This window comes from Pempheris klunzingeri, chromosome 1 (genome assembly GCF_042242105.1).
Source record: "Pempheris klunzingeri isolate RE-2024b chromosome 1, fPemKlu1.hap1, whole genome shotgun sequence".
NCBI lineage: Eukaryota > Metazoa > Chordata > Actinopteri > Acropomatiformes > Pempheridae > Pempheris > Pempheris klunzingeri.
The window spans coordinates 17,914,751-17,923,205 of NC_092012.1; positions in this window are offsets into that span (position 1 = coordinate 17,914,751).

The following is an 8,455-nucleotide window of genomic DNA, read 5'->3' on the forward strand; positions in this document are numbered from 1 at the left end:
TTATTAATAACTACATACCACTATGATATTTGATGAATTGAAGTATGTTCATAATGCATGATGAGACAGCTTTACTGCAGAGTTACATCTATGGTCACTGAGTCATCTATGGCATATTTCCAACATTGTATCCCACAAGACTTATCGATGTACAGTAATGATGCAGCCAGGACACTGTGACAGCCACTGCTATAATAGCAGTACAGCCAGTAGTGCACTAATAGTACATGGAAAATGACTGTGCCATTATGTGAACAACAATCAGACCTGCAAATTCCCAAGTGTGCACCAAATTGTCCATTTATTCCAATCATCTTATTTGAAGATAAGCATCTGCTAATTAAAAAGAAATAGGCAATTAATGTCAGGCATGAAAGCATCGACTTTGAAACGTTCAGTGTTAACTGGATGGAAGCGTGGCCACCATCCTGTCTGCATGCCTGAATGCAAACTAATATGTGAATGACGCTAAAAATAACTACAAAGGCATATGCTATTCTCTGTAACCAGAGAGAATTTAATTAGATAGAATTAGACATTAGATATTACTTTTCCTCCGTCTTGCTTTTTAGATTCTGTTAATTGCCAGTGGCACATATGATATATGTATGGCTAGATTTTTTTTATATCAGGGAGTCATTTTTTGACTCGCAGTAGGTTGAACATGTAGCATCAGGTCTGCTGTGTGTTTCTTTCCTCTGAACATGAAGCCCAAAGGTCTCATAGATGTCGATTTGACTGTATCAAGACATAAGAGAGGACAAGCAAATGAAAAAAGTTGACCCCAGAGACAGCCTGAGTCCCATTAGTTCTAGTCTAAACTTTCATATCACATATTTCATGTCTACTATAGTCATGAATACACACCTTACAAACCTCTGGTGCTTTCCTCATTGCATTTACAATGAGTAACAGAGCAGTGACATGAGGCATGTTTTTGGAATGCAACATGCTTTGGGGCTCCATCTCACGCTCTCAAGCTCCCAAAGCAAATATGATGCCGCTGCTGTTATCTTCTCTGAATATATCACACGATAGTTTTCCCCGTATGATGACATGAGATTAGCTCATGAACCATGAGGAAACTTTTCTCTCCCACAGCACTGATTCATCTTACTTTCTGTACAGCAAGTACTTTCCGAGGCCTGCCGAGACGGTGGCTAGAGGTAACAATCTCTCACACTCATTAACCATCATTACTGCAGTTGTCACACAATAATAAAACAGGGAGCTGACACAATGTTAAGGCCGAGATGCAGTTTTGATAAGCTTAAACATTCACAGGGAGAAAAAAAAGATTATTTTGCTGTTAGATTCCTACATAATCAGGCTTTCCGTCTGCAAACCTCTTTTGGACAGTTGTGCTGTATTCATGAGCTGAAATCATCTTTTTGTCCGTCTCAGGAGGCAGACAAAATAACAGGAGTGCTTTACAATATAGTGCAATGTAACACAACACCCTTTAAAAATATATCACGACCTAAGAGGCATATAAAATAACTGTCCCAGAGCGCCACAAACCATTGCTCTAAATTGCAACAGTAGTATCTGCACCCACAGCTAATGGAACAAGAGGCCCCACAAGAGTCACGTGATGACCCGCTGTTGTGGAAATATCCATTGCTGTGACATGTCTGTGCACACTGTTCATTAAACTGCAACACAACATGACATGAGTTTATAAACAGCAAAACTGTTTGATTTGAGAAATTTGTACAGAGATCAGTTTGTTCTGTGAGTCCTGAAAGTGCCAAACACATGAATATATGAACACCAAAACCTTGGAGCATGCTTGACACACACATAGTATCCTTTCTGAAACCACAATGCACATAAAGCTAAACTCGGCTGTTGAAAATGCAAATATTGTATTGAAGCACGTGCATAGTTAATACAATGCAAAAGATAGTAATCAGTGTGTGTGTGTGTGTGTGTGTTTCCTGAACAGGATCAGAAAGTTATATAGCGACTGATGGAGACTCATTTGCCTGCCCATCATCTCCACCTGTGTGATTGGCAGTCTGCTAACTGCACAGGGAATGAGAAGTGCTGCTCTGTTAGACTGTGTGTTGCCTCAGGAGAGAACCTCCCAGAGAGAGGTTAACACCTGCTAAACCTGCTGAGGCTCGTGGGAGGATGCTCCTATAACAAAGATTTAGTTGGGAGAGTGGAAGATAAACAGAGCTTCCAGCTCCTGCTGGCATATCTACTGTACTGGGCAGAGATAAATTAAATTGGCTTTCATATGAAATCATGACACAGTTTGAACAATTGTTGACCTCTGTGCGTATCTGTTTTTTACCATCAGATGTCAATGTTTTTCAGGGGATCGACACAAGGAGCCTGGAGTTGATGCCAGCTCGCTCTTTTAATAGATCTCTTCCCCCAAGTGACCATCTCTATAACAGCTGCATGCCAGTACAGTGTAAAATCTATACGTCGAATTTTCATACAACACCTGTTGATCGTAGAATATAAATTGCGTAATTATATGAAAAGCACGAGTTATGTTCCCCTTGTATTGGCACTATATGTGACACAACTGTTTACAGTGCTGATGCTTCACACAGCCTTCACACAGCCCCACAGCTGTGAAACAGAATTCCTTCATTTTTTGATAATAAAATGAAATTACATTTGAAAGGTTGAGCCCATTTTGCAATGCTTAGTTGCTCTCCATTTCATTTAGCCTTGGGGTACTGAGGAATGTTGTTGCATTGCTAATCATTATTGCAATTTGAATCACTCACAAAACACTAAATTGCTTGTCGGCATATAGTCTGTAGCAGACTCCCAGATGCTCCATATTTGGTCATGGCCCATTATAGCAATTAGAAATGAAATAATTTGCATAAACATGAGGAAACAATGGAGCTGATATTACCACATCTATTTGTCACAGTTTGATGAAATAATCGGGGAATGAAATAACATTTCCTCAATATTATTTTCTTTCTGGAGAATTTATTGTTGACAGATCAGTCATTTCTTCTTGTTGTCATTGAAAACACATTTTAAATGACATTTGTTCTAAAAGTATTATATGCGTAAGTACAAAATGCTATAAGTAATTGGGGTGTTACATTCAGTAGGAGGATGGTTGCACCTTGTTGTCAGTGAGCATGAACACTTGTGAACAACATGTAATAATATATTGGAGGTTTTGTGTGTAGCAGCCTGTGATTGATTGTGTTTGAGTGATATCCTCATCCTGAGGGCGGTTACCAGTGTGAACAATGTAGTAACTATCCTTGCTGTATGTCTGCATCTTAGTGAGAGAGCTCTGTAAGGAGACTCAGGGGAGCAGGGCAGGGCTAAGATTCACAGTCATGTGTCTGTTTGTGTGTGTGTGTGTGCAAGCATGCATCTGTTTGTGTTAATGTGTGTACTTAGATATACTGCATAATGCATGTTTTCTGGACTCGTATTGAACATACAGTATGCACCGAGGGACAGTGAGATATCTCATGTCTGTGACTGTGTTACCCTGCCAGTAATACTTTATCGGATAGAATCTGTTGGGCTGGATGTGTATATTGCACACATGTCCCCTGGGTTCAGCGTGGTGAGGGATGCACAACAAGCTTCACTGACTGAATATTATAGTCACAGCAGTGCAATTAGGGAACATACAAGTACTGCATATGCATGATATGATAGAGTAATAAATATTTAATCTGTTCATCACCTTTTAGTATAGTAGGAGCGGTAATCACATTTGATTTTATTTGGTGTGTTTGATTTGCCATAAATGTAGTATTATATTCATCATGAAAATAAAAAAGCAAACAGTTGTCAGCCCTTACCTTCCATCATTGTAGTGTAAATAGACCACAGCGATTTGTAATGTACACAAAAGGACCAGGAAGCTTCTTTAATTGTAAAGTCTGATATTGCCATTATGTAATTGAATCATACATTCAAGCTCCTGGTGATTATCCCACGCTGTCACTTGTCAGATCTACAGTCTTCCCCATTTCTCCATCATGAATCTGCGCAGCTTCCACCAGATCAAGGTAGATTGAAAATCAGTCAACCACTTTCTGTGTCTCTCTGAGGGCAGAACAGCCAACTACGCTGAACCATTGCACCAAACCACTAACAGCCAATCTCAGGGAGCCGATGATGAGCCCCCCCAAACCACCCCAACCCCCCAACCCCCAGCCCGCACGGCCTGTTGCCGTGGTAACAGTGCAGCAAGTACCTCTATAGCTCTTATGTCTCTGGTTATGGCCGTCTGTTTCCATTCTTAGGTGAAGGGATTGATCACTATTCTGTTCACCAAGTGTCAAATTAGGGTAGCACTGGTGCAGAACAGCTGGGAATGGCCTGAACTGAGACTAACTACCCGTTTATTACTTAACAAACCACAGGAGAGGGAGAACCTGATGAATCCACTGATGCCTTTTGGTTAGAAATCTGTTCCATCTACACTTCAGTGGACCATGTGGAGTTAGAGTATAGCTGACCAGAGTCTTTGGTACTGTTATCACTACAAAGTTATGAATTCCTGTTAAAATTTTCGTCTGTGTGTTGCAATAAATTTCAGATATAAATTTCTAAGGAGAGTGCTTTTTCAACGTGAATGCTTCACTCAGTAAGTCCTGTGGAAAAAGTGACATCCTCTGTAGCCAAAACCATCTATGAATGAGGTCGATCTTTCAATAAAAAACAGCTTTTGGCTTTTATATCTGTTGGTACAGTTGAGATTGCTTAGCAACACAGAAGTAAGCTAATTAAGAAATTGTGTGTTTGGGGTATGGCTGTGAAGCGCAATATGATAACAGTGTTAGTCACAAGGGTGGCAGAACCTGTTAAGATGCAAATAACCATGACAAATGGCACAACTGTGTCTCTTAACAGGAAAAGAATAGCTGCCACAATACATCATTTTGACATGTAGCATCATATGAGCACCACTGAGCCATGTTAGTGGCACAATATCATGTCAGTTCTTTACACTTTTTAATAAATATTCCACTCATTCTTCCACGTACACTAACTGCATGCGAGGAAAGAATCTATATGCGTTTAATAGAAGTATTGCAGCGATGGCAGTCAGAGACCACTCTCTGCTTGTGTTGCTTACACTTGAAAAGGCATCTTTTCAACAGCGTCAATATTTCTCATGAGATGGAGCAGCCTGCTGTCTGAGCTGAGCTGCATGCCTCAGAAGATGTTGCTGAAGATGTTCAGATGAAGCGTCTGAACAAACAATTCCACCAGTCCTACTGAAACCTTCCGGATGTGACACCACGGTCCGCGCTTCCATTAAGTTCTCCTCATGCTTCATTTGCATCTGCACACTTTCATTACGATCATGGAATACTTCCACATCACGGAAAATTCAAAGGAAATGAGACTGAAGGCTACCACATAGTCATGAAAAGATATAAACATGTGAGCTTTTTGGTGTTCAGCAGTATTGTCCAAACAGATCACTGTATCATTCAGCAGAAAAGGCACAGCCGTCAATGAGGCACTGGCTTGAATCGCCCCATTGATATTTGATATGCAGTCCGTCTTTATTGATCAGTGGGGCTGGATGGAGCAAAGCATATGTGTGAGAGCCAGATTTACAGAAGCATGTTTGCGTACGACTCTTCCTCACCCAGGTACTTTGCCTTTGAATCAGCTTATTCTGCAGAAGATACAACCCAACGCATCGACACACACTTCCCACTTCACGTGCTGGCCTGCAATGCCAAATGATGCCTGAAAAAAAAAACATATTTTGAAACGTTTCGGTTAAAGGGAGCAGCACTAGAGTCAATTTGGGAGAAAAAGACAGGATTTGAAGAAGCAGGAGTTATATTGCTCTGCGATAAAGAATTCCTTGAGGAGACAGGAGGTGAGAGAGAATTACAGAGAGAGCGCGGGAGAGAGAGAGAGAGAGAGAGAGAGTTTAAACGATGTGAGAAAACATTAGTAGGAACCATTACATGCTCTGGTGCTGCTCTGGGAGCCATTAGCTTATATAAACAGGTCATTCTTCCACTGAGCTTTACTCATTGATTCACAGATAATCTGTCTTTGCTCCTCCTGCTCACACTAACCGAGCACAGTCTGGTCAGCACCACAGTACGTGTTAGCGCTGCCAAAAGGGTTTTGGCTGACCTGTGAGCTCTTTCTATTGCGGAGAATCAGTCTGGACAAGAAGCATCCCTTGTTGATGGCAACGTGTAAGGAAAAAGCTCCCTCCCCTGCTGTAACCATAGCACCATCTTAGCTCTGTTTGCCCTTTGTGGTATGGTGTTGTGTGACCTGCCAGAAGCCGTGAAAGACCCGATGGCACATGTGAGCAGCATATAAGACTGTGTACAACGTAGGAAGTGTGCAAAGACGAGAGCGGGTCTCAGCCAATCAGAGGCACTACAAAAACAACACTTCCCTTGATGAAACAGTGTGTCCTCTTGCGTGTGACTTTCTCTCTCAACGAACATACAATAAATTGAGTATTAACAAATGTGTGAAATACTGTAAGCCAAAAGCTATGCTTGGGGTTGGCAGCATTCTGTGGAAAAGAGTGACATGAAGCATGTTGATCCGCTATGTGTCTTTGAATGAGGAAACAGTTTTATCCCAACCTTGAGGTCTCAAAGCATTTGATAAGTCTTGGCAATGCTAAATAAAGTGAGAAGTACCAGAGGATCACCAGCAGAATAAATTAGCCTACAGCCAACCTTACAACTTCACAAAATCGTTTTATATCCATCGCAAGCACCCACAAAAATAATTAACTTTGCAGAGGAGGTCATGTCTTGTGTCAGATAGTCTGTAGTGTATCTGAAATTTCCATGAAATTCAGTAGACCGATAGTCCTCAGGCCATGAAATAATTGATTCTGGTTTGGTCGTAATCTGGATCTAGGATTTTTATCCTGAGACAATTACCCTATTTAGCCATGACTATCAAAACTGTTGTTTTCAGCTATCAAACTAACAGGGATAGAGACATGAATCCAAATCTCAAGGCTATGTCACCAGAGGGAGAAAACTGCTAAACCCGATACTTCAAAAAATAGGAACTCAATCTGTTGACGCAGCCTCAAGTTACATAGTTGTTCAAAATTGTGGGAGCTTTTTATCTCGTGGTGTCTCCTAATTACCTGATTTTTTTTGTTCTAATACTTGATAACAATAACAGATGGATGTGTGATGCTGGTTTTTCTTTGCGTCTCCCTCTGATGCATCGTGACCCAGACCAATCTGGATGGAGGGAAAGAATCAACAGATCTGGTGAGAGGGGGGGGATTCATACTCTCTTTGGATGTAACCGCACAAACATATTGTATGCACATCCACATATGGACACACAAGCAAACAACAAACAACAGTGTTGTCTCAAAACAAATGAGGATTGTTTAATAAGACATTAGAATGGATTATAAAATCGTCTCTAGAGAAAACAGCAGATCTATTTACTGACGCGTACCAACATTATTTAATAAACATACACCATGATCTGTGCCTCACTGGAATTCCCACTTTTTATTACCATTATACAAATAAAAAACACCTTGATACAAATTTTTAATGTGATTTAAGGCAACATTCAAACTCTTGGAAGTTAAAAGTGAATATTGAAATTTGGATAACAGTTGAAAGCTCTTTGATGTAAAGTATTCTACATTGTTAAAAAGTCGTTAAATGTGGCACAATGCTGACGGCGACACGAAACCTGACTTGAACCAGCGGGCAAAATCTTGCTTTTGGTTCGAGATCGTCTGTGACTCAACGGAAGAAAAGCAATTTTGAAGGCAGGAGAATTATTGAGACATGTGCGAGCTACCCCTTTGAAGTCCATATGATACCTTAAGTGTTATTACTAAGGTGATGGCTGTGTTGTCATGGTAACAATGACAGCCTAAAGCTGAATTGTAACACTGCAAAACGTTCAGTTCCCCATTGATATCCGGAGTATGACAGGGATGTACTCAAGGCAACACACCTTTACAAAGACACTCACATCATTTGATTTATGTGTTACACAGAAACAGAAGAGAACCCTTATTGCTCTCTCCCTTACTCACACACACTATTACAGCCGGATACATTTTAATTTAGATAACTAGAATGTCCAAGTAGGTTTAATGTTCCCATTTTTCTTTCTATTTTTTCAATTTTCAGAAATGTTTGTGAGTATTTGCCACCACATTCACTGTTTATACACAGGCCAACAGGCATGGTGAGGTATAAGAGGCCGTATTTGTACATCACTAGGACTTCATTCCCATCCGTGCAGAGAGAATCTGCCAATTCACCATACAACGCCCACAAACTGATATAGACTCTGGCATGCACAGGGTGAAAGACTATCCACCTACCAAAGTTTTCTGCACGTCCCATGGGGCATTAGGGCTGTTCTGAAATAGATTAATCCCAGACCTTTATCTTGTTGAGATTGTAGCTCACAAAGGCAATGAACAAAGTGAGACAAGCTTTAGAGTAAATTC